The sequence below is a fragment of the Neophocaena asiaeorientalis genome, unplaced genomic scaffold (assembly GCF_003031525.2).
Source record: "Neophocaena asiaeorientalis asiaeorientalis breed wild unplaced genomic scaffold, Neophocaena_asiaeorientalis_V1.1 scaffold126, whole genome shotgun sequence".
Classification (NCBI taxonomy): Eukaryota; Metazoa; Chordata; class Mammalia; order Artiodactyla; family Phocoenidae; genus Neophocaena; species Neophocaena asiaeorientalis.
The window spans coordinates 224,079-242,690 of record NW_020174565.1 but is presented as its reverse complement, the minus strand read 5'-3'; positions in this window follow the sequence as shown (position 1 = coordinate 242,690).

The following is an 18,612-nucleotide window of genomic DNA, read 5'->3' as shown; positions in this document are numbered from 1 at the left end:
TATCACATTTCTACTGGTGTAGCTTACAGATTGTCAAAGGATTTTAGCATTTAAATGAATAAGTGGAATGGTCTTCAAAAAAAGATTTATTTAAAAATTAATGTTAATAGTGTAACATAATTAAGGGAAATATTCAAAAGAAGAAATATTCACTACTCAATATTCTTCCTCTCCTTGATATGGCTAATTTGATTAATACACAAATATACATAGAAAATTAGTGATGTTCCTTCAGTGTATTCATATTGGAAAACTACCCAATTGTTATACATTGTTGGCCGCATCTCTCAGTATTTTAAGACTCCTTTGCATTTAATTTCAAAGCTTGCACTAAAGTTTCTGGTGACAAATTTCTGTCCTTTAAGGTGGATTTTAATTTTAACCATGACCAAAAATCATTCAGAAACAAGTTTCTGGATTAGTTCTATAATTTAAGCTGAGTGATGCATTTTTAGGTCTAAGCAAATGTTTTAGAATAAAAATTATACAGTAAGTCTCTTTTGTGATATGTAAATTGAGTCTACAAATAGTTTTAAAAGAAGTACTTTAAAAAATGTTCTATGCCAGTACTTCCCTGGCTGTCCAGTGGTTAGGACTCCATGCTTCCTCTGCAGGGGGGCGTGGATTCCATCCCTGGTCGGTGAACTAGGATCCCATGCTGTGCAGTGCGGCCAAAAAAAAAAAAAGTTTGATGCCATTATTCCAGCTTTCTGAAGCAATTACTTTGATGCAAACATTCATTAAATAGTAGATCCTGGTATATTTGTTGAAAAATCCATAAAATTACCTCATTTTCATGCCTTAAGAAGGGGACAGGGGGCTTCCCTGGTGGCGCAGTGGTTGAGGGTCCGCCTGCCGATGCAGGGAACGCGGGTTCGTGCCCCGGTCCGGGAGGATCCCACATGCCGTGGAGCGGCTGGGCCCGTGAGCCATGACTGTTGAGCCTGCGCGTCTGGAGCCTGGGCTCCGCGGCGGGGGAGGCCACAGCAGTGGGAGGCCCGCGTACAGCATAAAAAAAAAAGTATAAGAAGGGGACAGGATGCTTGAGTTTTTAATCTCTGGATCTCTCATGAAATATCTCTGGTTTTGAACAAGCAGCCTCAGCTCACTGGACTCAGCACCTCTCACTGTCAAAGTGGGAGTGATGGCTAGCCAGGATATGGATTTGGAAAAAGTCTAAAATTTCCTCTAATGATATATTTATGACATTTACACTCCTTCATATACTCCAAGCAGGTCCTGTCATTTGTTAACCTTTTCTAGGTTAAATAATGAAGACGCATTTTATAATTCTGCATTAGATATCATTTTCCTAAACTTTAACTGTTTGATAATTTCTTCAATTCATTTTAAAGTCCAGTGAATCAAACTGGATGTTAAAGAAACTAACCGACGTATTATAGCAGAGATTTACCTTAAGGCTTTTTTTATTTTAATTGACATTTTTGAATATGTTCAGGAGTCATGTTGGCTTATTCACAGCACTGTTTTGCTGCATCATTCTTTTTTTTTTTTTTTTAAGATGTTGGGGGTAGGAGTTTATTAATTAATTTATTTATTTTTGCTGTGTTGGGTCTTCGTTTCTGTGCGAGGGCTTTCTCTAGTTGTGGCAAGCGGGGGCCACGCTTCATCGCGGTGCGCGGGCCTCTCACTATCGCGGCTTCTCTTGTTGCGGAGCACAGGCTCCAGACACGCAGGCTCAGTAGTTGTGGCTCACGGGCCCAGTCGCTCCGCGGCATGTGGGATCCTCCCAGACCAGGGCTCGAACCCGTGTCCCCCTCATCGGCAGGCGGACTCTCAACCACTGCGCCACCAGGGAAGCCCTGCTGCATCATTCTGCATGTGGAAAACTGGGACAACCTTCCTCCTCTCCTCTCCAACCTCCCAGGCTTTTAAAACCAGGGTTTAGAGCCACATTATTACAAGTTCCCTGAAATGTGGTATAGTTTCTTTGACTTTTATTCCAGAAATGATTTTTTTTCCAATAAATGGTAAAACACCTCATATCATCACAATAGACAGAAAAACAAAACTATAACAAAGATTTTTTTCCTTGTTTCTTGCTATTTTTTTATATTACCAATAATAAGCGTAACAACACCTTTAGAGCCAAATTCCTTGTAGAAATTAATGAGATGCAGCTAGTGTCTGTATTTAGTGAGCCCAGTGGCATATAGGATGGATAGGCATAAGTCAGTTTAGAAAAGATAACAAGTTAGTGAAAAGTTAATAATAAAGATACTAAAGTACAGATTTGGGAAAAGTTGGTAAAAATGCCATCTCAAAATTCTAGTGAAAAAAGTAATTTCTTTGATAATATATGTGAGATTTTAATTAATGTCTAAGGAATGGAATTGATAGCTTGATTGATAAAAAAAGACGCAAGAGGGAAGAGATATGGGAACTTATGTATATGTATAACTGATTCACTTTGTTATAAAGCAGAAACTAACACACCATTGTAAAGCAATTATACTCCAATAAAGATGTAAAAAAAAAAAGAGTTTTTTTCCTAAGGTGATTCTTTGATGGTTCACTTTTTAATGGTATTTTAATCTCTTTAAGAAAGATAAGGTAAAATGATATTCGGTGACTTTGGTGACCTTAGTTTTATTTTACTGATACGGTCCCTTCATTCCTAAAGCTACAGTTCCTCACATTTCCTTATGCCACTTAACTGAACTGATCAGGGCAGACAGCAGCTATCCTGGGCTTCAAAAAACTCTGTGACTTGTGGAGAAGATAGCTAGGAATAGAGATAACTATGGTTTTCTCTATTTTTGAAGGAATTCAAAGACAAGCTTCTTAGATTTTCTTCCAGTTGATGATAGCGAGAGAATCATTTTCAGTTGAGATTTGTAGATTGTAGAATATGTATTGATACAGAATTTTAATTTTAATCAGCTGATTCCTAAGATTTTGAAAACATTTTTTAGGCACTGCCTTGGTTCCATCATTTTTGAATTTCCTGAATCTTATCTATAAATATTGCTGTTTCAATCATGAGAACTATATCTGACCTCAGTTGAAGGAGATTGAAGAAATTGCTTTAAAGTAATTTTTGCTGTTTATCTTACGCTAAAGTAGGAAAATGGGGCTTCTGCTCTGTTCTCAAGATAAAGCAACCTGTCTCATATCTTTCTGCTTGCTCTCTTCCTGGAACCACTTCCCTGCCCCAACCCCACACATTTCAACTCCAAAACTCAACACCACGATGGTACGTGTCACTCAAAGAGCACGTGTGACCGAAAATTCCTGGCATCATCTAAATCCTTTCTTATACTAAATAGCAGGTTTATCTTATCAAACACCATCTATAGTATAACCAATGGAAGTTGAAATAACTTTTACTCCAATAGATTTTTCAGTGTGATGAATGATGGTTTCTAAAATGTTATTGATACACATCTTAAAATATTCCTGGGCTCATCACTGATGAAGTGGTATCACCCTAATGATATCGATAGTATAGTGGTTTAGTTTCCGTTATACACTTTGAGTAAACAAGAATAAATTTCTAACACCATAGCATACACACACATGCACACACCCACCCCAAATAGTTGCATTAATTTTATACTTAGAGTGAAAAATGAAAAACCATATTATCCATTAGTGTTGTTTAAGAAAATTATTAGTCATCATTCATAAAGGTAATTTGCATAGCCTATACCACTGTGATAATGTCTCAGAGAAAGCTGAAATGGGATAATGTACAAAAGACACACTGGTATTTATTATTATTATTACTATCAGTATTAGCTATAGTGCTTCTATCTTAGATGACATGATTTGAAAGAGAAATAAAGCCTTTTAGACCATCTGTAGGAACTTACATGCCATTGGAGGTTTCAGTCGACATTTTTAAGGAGCTGCTGCTCATTTGTAATGCCTTGGTCATATTGCAAGAGAATGTTTAGAATACATCAAAGTGCTAACCAGATTACCAGTTTGATTTTGCATGTTTTCTCTAGCAAGGATGAGTATCAGATATCTCTATTTAAAAAGTAGAAAAATAATAACAGTAGTTGACACCTACACACTCCCACTTACCTCATGCCTTTAGAAGAATAAGTGAGTTTTAACTGAGTAAAACAGAAGTAGAAGTAAACCTATAAGTGTGTAATCCCCGCTATTACACAACAGCTACACATACTCGTAGAATCTAATGTGTTTCTTATCACAGGAGGTCTGAGGGCATCATTTGTGGTACCTGCTCTTTATGGGGCAGAAAACAGTGAGAAAGGCATTTAAAATGTTTGGCTTCTCAGAACTCACCATGAGGAGACTATCTCTAATTAGGACTGAAGTCACTTCTCACCTGAAGGGTTGGTTTGTCTCCACACCCATGAAATCTCCTTTTCTCTGCTGACACTGCCAATTTAATTTAATTTTATGTGTGATGTAGACAGATGTCTGCCAGGAGCTGGATGGAGTCCATTAACGCTTCACAGAGGGAGGGAGGTGGTTTTAATACTTAAGTGGTAGTTGGCAGCTCTGACTCTTGGCCCTAGCTTGGGAAAAAGCCTGGGCCCCTCAAAACTTAACTCGTTTTTGGTACACAGGCTAATTTCTTAGACCTTTTTTCTATCGTGAGCAAGAGAGAAAAACTAAGAAGTGTTCCTCAGCTGATTCATCTTAAAGGTGGCTAAATTAATGATTAATTTAGAATAGAGCTATCTCTCTCCCAAGACAGCAATGATGACATGTATTGTCAGTGCTGTGATGGCACCTCGTTCTATTCCATATTCTATGCATTTTCAGAGGAAGTTAATTTCATGGAATATTTCCAAGTGTCTGAATTCTCATCCTCACCTCTCCTTAAGGCATACAGGGCAAGCAGAAGTCCACAAAGGCATATTAAAATCTGAATGAACTGCCAATTTTATATGTAATTATGATTGCAAGATTCATAATTTCTGTAGAATATAGTCTACAAAGCTTATTTCTTTCACATAATCCTTTATTTCTTCCCGGGGCTGTCAGGCAAGACTCATTCCAGTGAGCACCCTTCCAGCTTTCCTGAATGTGTTTGTTGAGTATTAGAGAAAAATCTTAGCCAACCTCCTGGGCTAACAAGCACCTCTCTTGTAATGCTTGCTGCCTTTGCCTCTGACAACTGTGATCAAGATCTCTTTACTTGCTGCTCTCTAGTCAGATTGTAGCACTTGATTGACTCATCTGGTGTTTCCCTGAGGCAGAGCTGTCAGCCAAACATACCCAATCTGAGCCATCTTTTCTCTGGGGTTGCCCTCTTAATTCCTACTTCCTGTTTTCTCTTTCCTAACTAGGCCAGTTTCTAAGGGATCTTCAGGCTTTCAGTGTAAAATAAAATAATGTTTATTTTTTTAAGTGCTTTCTGGCAACTTTTTAGGAGATTTTATCAATAAACATAAAAGACTGAAGGCAGTTTTTGTTTGTTCTGTTTGCTTGTTTTTTACTCTCTTAACATAGATTTCTTTTTGAAAGTTTGTTTTAGATGAGTTCCTATTTTGGCCTTCATTCAATCGCTTACCCATTAGCTTATAGTTCATTTCATTCTAAACATTTCTTTTTTTGTGTTTGCAGTTTCAGCATTCTTTTAAAGACGCAGGGCTGTAGAAAATGCTGTGCTTGATCAGGTAGAATAAATTAAAGAAGGGAGTGTCCCAGATGTTGGCAACGAAGACTGTCATTGTTTGACAAAGTGCAATTTGAGATTCAGCAGTTTCCTTTCCAGATTAAGAAACCGCGTCCTAAAAGACAAGTCAAATCATGAGTGCAAAAGAGATGAGAGATTTATATAAGAAATTAAATGTACATTAGAAACCCTGATGGAGAGACTCCATTTTTGTCACTTGCCAAAGACTCTACTGTGAGATAGACCATTATTCTAAATGCTTCACTTTCCTGTTATCATTTTTCTTCATGTATTATTGCCTTCCAGCCCTTTATAGATTATACTGTTCCTTGGCAAATTGCCTATAGTGCTGGCCTTCAGAAATGTGGTTCCAGGGTCTGTTTTTCCACTCCCTGTTGCTCTCAGCCATGCCATATTGCTTCAGCCATGAGACCAGCCAAAAGCTAGCCAAGACCATGAGGCTTGGGATATCACTGCATTTCTTTACTAGAATGGCACCCTCAGGGAGGTTAGACTACCTTCATTTCCAGTTCTTTTCTAAAGCTCATATCTCAGAAACCTGGATGCTGACTTCAAATAAACTATTATTAGCCCAGCCTTGTGTTCAGCCTCTGATAAGTGTCCCACGTGCCATACGCAAGAAAAGGCCAGTAGCTGTTCAAGCCTTCTAAGCGTGCGGTTCTTTGAACCTTACAGAACATTTTCATAACCAAATTATTTCTTGTTTAACCCTCACAAAACTTCTATGGGTTGGATAACAACCCTATGTTACTGGGACTTAGCCAGATTCAGGGCTGGCAAATGGCCATCTCAAACCTTTATCTCCAGATTCCATTCCAGTGCAAGTGGAGTTCTTTTTTTGTTCTATTTCTTTATTTTCCAGCGTATCTTTACTTACCACATTCCTCTAAGGCCAAGAAAAATGTAGAAAAGAGAGGAAAAGGGCTTTTCTGATAAGTGGCAAATTTAGAGTACCGATAGCATGAAGACAAATTTAAGTTGAAAATACATTCACCATACCTTTCAGAAGCATTCTTGGAGGAGTTTTTCATACCCTGAAAACACCCACTTTGCATGGCCAATGTCTTGGGGAGAGAGCTCAAGGAACAAGCCAGGAAGGCTGCTGTAGCTCTCCACTCAGGGAAAGTGTGATCTCAACTATATCTACCCCGTGGTTGGGTAATTGCAGCACTGGCTCTGTTTTGTGGGATTTCCCCTGTCTTGCCGTACTTGGGCAGGTGTACAGTGTTAAAGACAACAAATGATCCCATCTGCTGTTCATGTCCATGCTTTGTGTGCCAAGTTTTAATAAGGAAGTCTTACCTAGGTAGCCACAATGACCAGCGTGTAGTATTCATACCCCTCTGAGATCACAGACCAAATCTAGTTTCCAATTTGCTAGATTCTACTGGAAGTGAGTTATCTGAGTCAATGAGTTTTAATACTTTGGGTTTATCAAATGAATTCAAGTCAGTTATTTTAGAAGTCAACTCAGTTCATAGTCGTACTGGCTAAGGACAGTGAGAAAATCACAGTGAGGAAAACTTTGAGTGCTTTTCAAAATGCATTACTTACAGAGCCTCACACTTAGAGACAGCTGAAATATAAATGATATATATGTACATTATTGTCCACTGCCCCCCCCAGCAGACACCAGCATGTCTACAGAGACTTTATGAAGACCCTAGAGGTTTTAGGGCTGTGGTTCTATATCCTTCGTGTTTGCCAAAAACCTGCATCTGTAAAACACTCCAGAGTTGATTCAGGTAGTCATGGCCTCCTTTCAAGAAAGTCTGTTGATTTCTATTTGGAGAAAAAGGAGAAATTAAAAACAAAACCAACAAACAAGGACATCTTAGGGGATTTAACTCTTTGTTCCTTTCCCCTGTGGTCCTGTCTACATAGCAGTTATTACTGCTAGGAGTCATCTATTTTTTTACGTGTTTATTCCCACCTATTCACCCATCATATGTATTCCACGAAAGGAGAAACATTCTTTTACTTTGCACTAAATAAACATTGTTGAGTGAATAAAAAACAACTTCAGAGAATACCTTTATCCACCCTACTCTGTATGTATTAAAACACTGAGACCCAGTACATTTAAGTGATTTAAGAATTTTCAAAATTAGCAATGAATGAATCTGGAAAAAAACCTGGGTCTTCTTACATCTCTTCTTTTCTGTGTGTTGGTTACTTTCAAAAGGTCACCTACTCAAATACATTCAGCCGAAGAGTATTAGTTGTCACTGTATCAGGCACCTTATACAGAAAGTGCAGTAACACTGTTCTTGCCTCAAGGAGTTTATTATCTTGCAAGAACAATAAAATATATCTACTGAAACTACTTCCCTCAACGGATTGCTCCTCCAATGTGAATAAAACCACTGAATCTTTGGCAAATCCATCAGTGACACAGCAACCTGGCTCGACACACTTTGGTAAAAAGTCAATTATATTGCAGTGTATAAATACCTTTTACCAAATTCATCTACCTGCATGTCTATCGTGTAAGATATTGTTTCAGGCCCTATGGACACATGGTTAGTCTATGGCTCTTTGCATGGAATTATTGGATGGAACTTCGTGTACATTCTGACACTGTACCATCTTTTGTCACACAATTCATTGCTCTCCTAATGGCCACCTTGAGGAAGCGGTGAGAGGGGGGACTGGAATGAACTGTGACTTAAGTTTTCTTTTCTAGGCCCTTAACTAAGGCCTGAATTTGTCTAATTATCTGAAGAATGTACTTGTTAACACAGGGCAGGCAAAAATTCCACGTTGTCAGCAAAACTTTGATGGTATCAAAATAAATGTCATGTAATCTGAGCTTTTGAAGGTGGGGTTTGAGAAACCAGAAAGAAGTCTTTTCTGATAGGTAGGGGGTGAGATGTTAAGGCCTGGTGGGACTGAGTGAGGGATTCCCTCCCCACCACACAGAGTAATTGCTCAGACCACCACCAGGCTGCCTAAGTCTGGTGCATGAAAGCAAAGGAAGAATTTCCTTTTCCTGGTCAATATTTAGATGAACCATGAAACAAACACCTCTGTTGTGAATCCTGCAGTCTCACACAGATCAAAGATTACAAGAGGAGGTGTTGAATCCACCCAGGAAATTTGCTAAGCTGGTTTGCTGGTTGTTCGGTGGAGACTTTTTTTTTGCTAATTCATTTCCCTATTTTTATTTTTGTAACATCTTTATTAGAGTATAATTGCTTTACAATGATGTCAGTTTCTGCTTTATAACAAAGTGAATCGGTTATACATAAACATATGTCCCCATATCTCTTCCCTCTTGCATCTCCCTCCCTCCCACCCTCCGTATCCCACCCCTCTAGGTGGTCACAAAACACCAAGCTGATCTCCCTGTGCTATGCAACTGCTTCCCACTAGCTATCTATTTTACATTTGGTAGTGTATATATGTCCATGCCACTCTCTCACTTCGCCCCACCTTACCCTTCCCCCTCTCCGTGTCCTCAAGTCCATTCTCTACGTCTGCGTCTTCATTCCTGTCCTGCCCCTAGGTTCATCAGGAATGTCCTGATGTACTGCCTGCACCTAGGTTTTTGGTTTTTTTCTTTAGATTCCATATATATGTGTTAGGATACGGTATTTGTTTTTCCCTTTCTGACTTACTTCACTCTGTATGACAGACTCTAGGTCCATCCACCTCACTACGAATAACTCAATTTCATTTCTATTTATGGCTGAGCAATATCCCATTGTATACATGTATCACATCTTCTTTATCCATTCATCTGTTGATGGACACTTAGGATGCCTCCATGTCCTGGCTATTGTAAATAGTGCTACAGTGAATATTGTGGTACATGACTCTCTTTGAATTATGGTTTTCTCAGGATATATGCCCAGTAGTGTCATTGCTAGATCATATGGTACTTCTTTTGTTTGTTTGTTTGTTTTGTTTTAGAATCATGGAATTTATTTTTCTCAAACAGGCCTGTAAAGAGAAAGTGAAGACAAAGGGTTTTGTTGCTCTGAAAAGCAAGTGAATTGATGCCACTTATAAAGTGATAGAGTTACAAAATGAAGTTAATGAGGTCAAAGATGGTGAATTTATACACACAGGCACTGTAATGAGTATTATAACCTGGATGATAGACCCAGTTTCTTAAAACAAACATTCTAACAAATGCAGTTTTCTATAACAAACGTAGTAAATTCAGTTTCTCACAGCAAACATGAAAAATAGGCTTTGTAATAATCCTGTTTGAGGTTAAGTATTATATTCTTTTAGGATATTTCCACTTAAAAAGCAAATTATCACAGCAAACAGACCTGTCAGAAACTCAATTTCAGGGAGGTAGTTCTTTTTTAGTTTTTAAGGAACCTCCATACTGTTCTCCATAGTGGCTGTATCAATTTACATTCCCACCCACAAGGCAAGAGGGTTCCCTTTTCTCCACAACCTCTCCAGAATTTACTGCTTGTAGATTTTTTTATGATGGTCATTCTGACCAGAGTGAGGTGATACCTCATTGTAGTTTTGATTTGCATTTCTCCAATGATTAGTGATGTTGAGCATCCTTTGTTGGCAATCTGTATATCTTCTTTGGAAAAATGTCTATTAGATCTTCTGCACATTTTTGGATTGGGTTGTTTGTTTTCTTAATACTGACCTGCATGACCTGCTTGTATATTTTGGAGATTAGTCCTTTGCCAGTTGCTTGATTGCAAATATTTTCTCCCATTCTGAGGGTTGTCTTTCATCTTTTTTATGGTTTCCTTTGCTGTGCAAAAGCTTTTAAGTTTCATTACATCCTATTTGTTTATTTTTGTTTTTATTTCCATTTCTCTAGGATGTGGAACAAAAAGGATCTTGCTGTGATTTATGTCAAAGAGTGTTCTTCCTATGTTTTCCTCTGAGAGTATTATAGTGTCTGGCCTTACATTTAGGTCTTTAATCCATTTTGAGTTTATTTTTGTGTATGGTGTTAGGGAGTGTTCTAATTTCATTCTTTTATATGTAGCTGTCTAGTTTTCCCAGCACCACTTATTGAAGAGGCTGTCTTTTCTCCATTGTATATTCTTGCCTCCTTTACCAAAGATAAGGTAACCATATGCACGTGGGTTTATCTCTGAGCTTTCTGTCCTGTTCCATTGATCTATATTTCTGTTTTTGTTCCAGTACCATACTGTCTTGATTGCTGTAGCTTTGTAGTATGGTCTGAAAACAGGGAGCCTGATTCCTCCAACTCTGTTTTTCTTTCTCAAGATTGCTTTAGCTATTCGGAGTTTTTTGTGTTTCCATACAAATTGTGAAATTTTTTGTTCTAGTTCTGTGAAAAATGCCATTGGTAGTTTGATGTGCTGTAGGATTCTGTTTGCTAGTATTTTGCTGAGGATTTTTGCATCTATGTTCATCAGTGATATTGGCCTGTAGTTTTCTTTCTTTGTGACATCTTTGCCTGGTTTTGGTAGCAGGGTGATGGTGGTCTCACAGAATGTGTTTGGGAGCTTTCCTCCCTCTACTATATTTCAGAAGAGTTTGAGAAAGATAGGTGATATGTCTTCTCTAAATGTTGATAGAATTCGCCAGTGAAGCCATCTGGTCCTGGGCTTTTGTTTGTTGGAAGATTTTTCATCACAGTTTCAATTTCAGTGCTTGTGATTGGTCTGTTTATATATTTGATTTCTTCCTGGTTCAGTCTCGGAAAGTTGTGTTTTTCTAAGAATTTGTCCATTTCTTCCAGGTTGTCCACTTTATTGGCCTGTAGTTGCTTGTAGTAATCTCTCCTGATCCTTTGTATTTCTACAGTGTCCTTTGTTACTTCTCCTTTTTCATTTCTAATTCTGTTGATTTGTCTTCTCCCTTTTTTTCTTGATGAGTCTGGCTAATGGTTTATCAATTTTGTTTATCTTCTCAAAGAATCATATTTTAGTTTTATTGATCTTTGTTATTGTTCCTTCATTTCTTTTTCATTTATTTCTGATCTGATCTTTATGATTTCTTTCCTTCTGCTAACTTTGGGGGTTTTTTGTTCTTCTTTCTCTAATTGCTTTAGGTGTAAGGTTAGGTTGTTTATTTGGCATATTTCTTGTTTCTTGAGGTAAGATTTTATTGCTATAAACTTCCCTCTTAGAACTGCTTTTGCTACATCCCATAGGTTTTGGGTTGTTATGATTTCATTGTCATTTGTTTCTAGGTATATTTTATTTCCTCTTTGATTTCTTCAGTGATCTCTTGGTTATTTAGTAGTGTATTTTTTAGCCTCCATGTGTTTGTATTTTTTAGGTTTTTTCCTGTAATTGATAACTAGTTTCATAGCTATCATATCAGTTGATATGATTTCAATTTTTTTAAATTTACCAAGGCTTGATTTGTGATCCAACATATGATCTATCCTGGAGGATGTTCCATCAGCACTTGAGAAGAATGTGTATTCTGTTGTTTTGGAGTGGAATGTCCTATAAATATCAGTTAAGTCCATCTTCTTTAATGTGTCATTTAAAGCTTGTGTTTCCTTATTTATTTTCATTTTGGATGATCTATCCATTGGTGAAAGTGGGGTGTTAAAGTCCCCTACTATGGCTGTGTTACTGTCAATTTCCCCTTTTATGACTGTTAGTATTTGCCGTATATACTGAGGTGCTCCTGTGTTGGGTGCATAAATATTTACAATTGTTATATCGTCTTCTTGGACTGATCCCTTGATCATTATGTAGTGTCCTTCTTTGTCTCTTGTAATAGTCTTTGTTTTAAAGTCTATTTTGTCTGATATGAGAATTGCTACTCCAGCTTTCTTTTGATTTCCATTTGCATGGAATATCTTTTTCAATCCCCTCACTTTCAGTCTGTATATGTCTGTAGGCCTGAAGTGGGTGTCTTGTAGACAGCATATATATGGGATTTGTTTTTGTATCCATTTAGCCAGTCTATGTCTTTTGATTGGAGCATTTTATCCATTTACACTTAAGGTAATTATCAATATGTATGTTCCTCTTACCACTTTCTTAATTCTTTTGAGTTTGTTTTTGTAGGTCTTTTCCTTGTCTTGTGTTTCCTGCCTAGAGAATTTCCTTTAGCATTTGTTGTGAAGCTGGTTTGATGGGGCTGAATTCTCTTAGCTTTTGCTTGTGTGTAAAGTTTTTAATTTCTCCATCGAATCTGAATGAGATCCTTGCTGGGAAAAGTAATCTTCATTGTAGGTTTTTCCCTTTCATCATTTTTAATATGTCCTGCCACTCTCTTCCAGCTTGCAGAGTTTCTGCTGAAAGGTCAGCTGTTAACCTTATGGCGATCCCCGTGTATGTTATTTGTTGCTTTTCCCTTGCTGCTTTTAATATTTTTTTGTTGTATTTAATTTTTGATAGTTTGATTAATATGTGTCTTGGTATGTTTCTTCTTGGATTTATCCTGTATGGGACTCTCTGAGCTTTCTGGACTTGATTGACTATTTCCTTTCTCATGTTAGGGTAGTTTTCAACTATAATTTCTTCAAATATTTTCTCAGACCCTTTCTTTTTCTTCTGGGACCCCTAGAATTTGAATGTTGGTGCATTTAATGTTGTCCTTGAGGTCTCTGAGACTGTCCTCAATTCATTTAATTCTCTTTTCTTTATTCTGCTCTGGGGTAGTAATTTCCACTAATTTATCTTCCAGGTCACTTACCTGATCTTCTGCCTCAGTTATTCTGCTATTGATTCTTTTTTTTTTTAAATCTTTATTAGAGTATAATTGCTTTACAATGGTGTGTTAGTTTCTGCTTTATAACAAAGTAAATCAGCTATACATATACATATATCCACATATCTCCTCCCTCTTTCATCGTCCTCCCACCACCCCTATCCCACCTCTCTAGGTGGTCACAAAGCAACGAGCTGATCGCCCTGTGCTATGCGGCTGCTTCCCAATAGCTATCTATTTTACATTTGGTAGTGTATATATGTCCATGCCACTCTCTTACTTCATCCCAGCTTACCCTTCCCCCTCCCCCTGTCCTCAAGTTCATTCTCTATGTCTGCATCTTTATTCCTGTCCTGCCCCTAGGTTCTTCAGAACCTTTTTTTTTTTTGGATTCCATATATATGTGTTAGCATACGGTATTTTTTTCTTTCTGACTTACTTCACTCTGTATTAACAGTCTCTAGGCCCATCCATCCACCTCACTACAAATAAGTAAATTTCGTTTCTTTTTATGGCTGAGTAATATTCATTGTATATATGTGCTCTGCTATTGATTCTTTCCAGAGAATTTTTAATTTCATTTATTGTGTTGTTTATCAGTGTTTGTTTGCTCTTTAGTTCTTCTAGGTCCTTGTTAAATGTTTCTTGTATTTTCTCCATTCATTTCTAAGATTTTGGATCATCTTTACTATCATAACTCTGAATTCTTTTTCAGGTAGACTGCCTATTTCCTCATCATTTGTTTGGTCTGGTGGGTTGTTACCTTGCTCCTTCATCCATTGCATATTTCTCTGTCTTCTCATTTTGCTTAACTTACTGTGTCTTGGGTCTCCTTTTCGCAGGCTGCAGGTTCGTAGTTCCCATTGTTTTCGGTGTCTGCCCCTAGTGGGTATGGTTGGTTCAGTGGTTTGTGTAGGCGTCCTGGTGGAGGGGACTGGTGCCTGTGTTCTGGTGGATGAGGCTGCATCTTGTCTTTCTGGTGGGCATCCAGTGGTGTGTTTTGGGGGTGTCTGTGAACTTATTATGATTTTATGTAGCTTCTCTGCTAATGGGTGGGGGTGTGTTCCTGTCTTGCTAGTTGTTTGGCATGGGGCATCCAGCACTGGAGCTTGCTGGCCGTTGGGTGCAGCTGGGTCTTAGTGTTGAGATGGAGATCTCTGGGAGAGCTTTTGCCAATTGATATTATGTGAGGCCACGATGTGTCTGGTGGTCCAACGTCCTGAACTCGACTCTCCCACCTCAGAGGCTCAGGCCTGACACCAGGCTGGAGCACCAAGACCCTGGCAGCCACACAGGTCAGAAGAAAAGGGAGCGAATAAGAAACATAAAAAATAAATAAATAGTAAAATTTAAAAATTTTTTTAAAGTAATAATAAAAAAAAGAGCAACCAAACCAATAAACACATCCACCAATGATAACAAGTGCTAAAAACTATACTAAGATAAACATAAAAATCAGAAACAAGTCAATCTCAGACAGCAAACCCCGAGTCCACTATTGCTCCCAAAGTCCACAGCCTCTATTTTGGGTTGATTCGTTGTCTATTCAGGTATTCCACAGATGCAGCATACCTCAACTTGATTGTGGGGATTTAACACATTTCTCCCGAGGCTGCACAGAGGAAATTCCCTTTCTCTTCTTTGTTCGCACAGTGGCGGGGAGGGAGGGAGACGGTAGTTATAACTGGAATGTGCAGCAAGTCTTCAGTGGCAGAGTCTGGCATGACATTGCAACAGCCTAAGGCACACCGTGTGTTCTCCCAGGGAAGTTGTCCCTGGATCACGGGACCCTGGCAGTGGCAGGCTGCACAGGCTCCGGCGGGGTTGTGGATAGAGACCTGTGCTTGCACACAGGATTCTTGGTGGCTGCAACAGCAGCGTTAGAGTTTCATGCCCATCTCTGGGGTCCAAGCTGATAGCCATGACTTGCGCCAGTCTCAGGAACTCATTTAGGCGGTGCTCTGCCTTCTGTGGGCAGACAGGGAAAGAATCCCCTCTCCTCACGCACCCCAAAACAATGGTCTCTTGCCTCTTTGGCAGCTCCAGACTTTTTCCCAGACTCCCTCCCGGCTAGCCGTGGCGCACTAGCCCCCCTTCAGGCTGTGTTCACGCCGCCATCCCAGTCCTCTCCCTGGCGCTCCGACCGAAGCCCAAGCCTCAGCTCCCAGCCCCGCCCACCCCGGCAGGTGAGCAGACAAGTCTCTCGGGCTGGTGAGTGCCGGTCCGCACCGATCCTCTGTGCGGGAATCTCTCCGCTTTGCCCTCCCCACCCCTGTTGCTGCGCTCTCCTCCACGGCTCCGAAGCTTTCCCCCCTCCACCACCCGCAGCCTCCACCCGTGAAGGGGCTTCTAGTGTGTGGAAACCTTTCCTCCTTCACGGCTCCCTCCCACTGGTGCAGGTCCCGTCCCTATTCTTTCGTCTCTGTTTATTCTTTTTTCTTTTGCCCTACCCAGGTACGTGGGGAGTTTCTTGCCTTTTGGGAGGTCTGAGGTCTTCAGCCAGCGTTCAGTAGGTGTTCTGTAGGAGCAGTTCCACGTGCAGATGTATTTGTGGGGAGGAAGGTGATCTCCACTGCCTACTCCTCTGCTATCTTGAAGGTCCCATGGCAGCATCTTTTACAGTAAATTCCAGCCAATAGAGGACAACCACTGTCCGTCTCAAAGATGCCAGTATCCCTGCACCAGTGCATTCCTTATTTCCTTATTTAAGTAATGTCATCTAGGCCTTCTCAAGAACATAATCAGATGGGTTCTACCATCTCACATAATAAATTTATTAAAATATTAAAATATTCACACCTCCCAAACCATCTAACCCCCGAGCTTCAACATTGCTGCTTCATTTACATGTCCAGATTCCGAGGAATATTTTCAGCAGCGCATTAGGAATGACTCCAAGTTTTCTTGCTGACATTAAATCCTTAGTTACAAAGAATGTTCTCATATCAAGTAATTCTTCCTTAACCAGCTTTATATTCTACCCTCTAAAGCCTAACACCAAATCCTACCTGTGTTCTCAGAGTTCCTGGCAGTACAAACAGACAAGCTCTTTCAGTTCCTTTGGTGTATAAACTGTTTCTCTCCAGAGCAGAGATTGTATTTCTCCATGAAGCTTCATGAGACCTGTGATACTTAATCTTATGTGTCAACTTGGCTAGGCTACGGTGTCAGTCTGACAAACAACAGTCTAGATGTTGTTGTGAAGGTATATTTTAGTTGTAAATTGTCAGTAGACTTTAAGCAAAGCACATTACCCTCCACAATATGGGTGAACCTCATCTGGTCAATTGAAGGCCTTAAGAGCAAAGACAAAATTTCCCTGAAATGGAAGGAATTCTCCTCAAGACTGCAACATAAAAAAACCCGCCTGTTTCTAGACTGTTCTTCTGCAGAATTTGGACTCAAGACAACATGAACCCTTACCTAAATTTGCAGTTTGCTGGCCTGCCCTATAGATTTCAAAATTGGCAGACTCCACAATCACCTGGGCCAATTCCTTAAAATAAATCTGTTTTTCTCTTTCAATCTGCAGACACACACACACACATTATTGGGTACATATTTTTTCTGTTGGTTCTGATTCTCTGAAGAACTCTAACACCAGACCCAACTTTGATTATAGGTCTGCATGAGAAGAGAATGGGTAGATTTTGAAAGAGAATGCTTGTTCCCAGGAAGGAATATTCAACGTAATGGTTTGTCTTCTAAGGCTACTTCCAATTGTCTTGGCTTGGGTTGTCCCAGAAGCAGAGCCTGAGGTAACATAGAGCCTTGAGTGCATGTTGTTTATTTGGGAAGCAACTCCAGGGAGACAGAGTAAAGGGCAGGGGAGAGAAAAATGGGGGAGGGAAGAGCCAATACACGGGTACATTACTTAGTTGGTCACCACCGTAGGTGACTTGCGCTCAGTCCCATGTCAACATCTGAGAAGCCTTATGAAACATCCCCCAGAACTTTCTGGCCAGAGAATGAAAGGGAGAATTACTTATCCACTGGTTTGCATCCCCCATTGTTCAAGATTGTGCTTCGTTTTGTGCATACAGGGGCGCCATGTGTATTTAGTACTCCCATAATGAACCTTGAAGCTTGTCACTCAGAACCACTTGAGGGGTAAAATAATAAACTCAAACATTCTTTTCTCTGACCATAACCAATCTTCTGGAATTCAATCCTCTCACTTTCTTTTATTTTACCAGCTTTCCAACTCCTAATCTTTGATTCTTACATTTTGTCCCATTCACAGTGCTCTACTGGTTTCAAGTAGGTTCAAATCCTCTCTCCACCACTTGCTAGCTCTCTGACCTTAAACTCTCCAGGCCTCAGTTTTCTTGTCTATAAAATGGGATAATAACAGTGCCAACTTTATATAGTTGTTATGAGCATGGTTTGCGATAATGCACGTAGAGCATTTGACAGTGTCTGATACATAGAAACCAGTCAATAAATGATAGCTGTTATGACTATGATGGTAATTATAATAATGATGCCAGCTCAGGTACTACAGTTCATCACTTCATTTACTCTCTACTTTTGACCCTTGGGTTTCTGTTGGTCCTGACCAATAAACTTCAAACTTGAATTTATGGTCTCTTCATCTCAGTTGAACTGTTCAAGCATAATTACCAAGAAAGGAAGATTAGGGCCCATACCTTATTCATGTTCCCAAGCTTTAGCTAGAGTAACTCTACCATTTTTCTATACAGTGGTTATTACAAAGGCTTACCATTTGCTACTGACTTCCGTTGCTATCTCACTGTTTTTGGAGTGATGTCTTTGCTTATTCTGAGCAGAAATACAAGTCAAGACAAGGAATACCTCAAAACCATTCTCTATGGCATCTTTATCCATTCTCTCCTCCTTTCCTTGTATCTCAGAAGACACTGCATCATTATCTAAATCTAAGAATTCAACGTTTGTCCTTGCTTCATTGATCAACAAACCTATTGTTACCTAGACGTGCAGGTCAGCACGTGAGACCCTGCCCCCAAAGAGCTCTGTAACCGACTGACTACCTGGCTTTTGATCTTTGCTCTGCCACTTTCTAGTAGTGTAACGTCTGGGGAGTCATTTGACTCCTGGATGTCTCAGTTTAACCTCAGTTAAAATGGAAAATAATAATACTTATCACATTTGGTGGTTGCGAGGATAAGCTGATGTCTATAAAGTGCTCAGAACAGGACCGAGAACATTATAAGAGTTCTATTGGAAATAGCTGTTGTTCTTCTTGATGTAGTGGATACATCTGTTCAGAGTGTTAATGGGAGGCAAAGCAAAAGGGAGGGATCCCGTCTCCCCGCCTTCTGGCATCCTGAGCTAGGAGATTAGATCCTCTCTCCCAG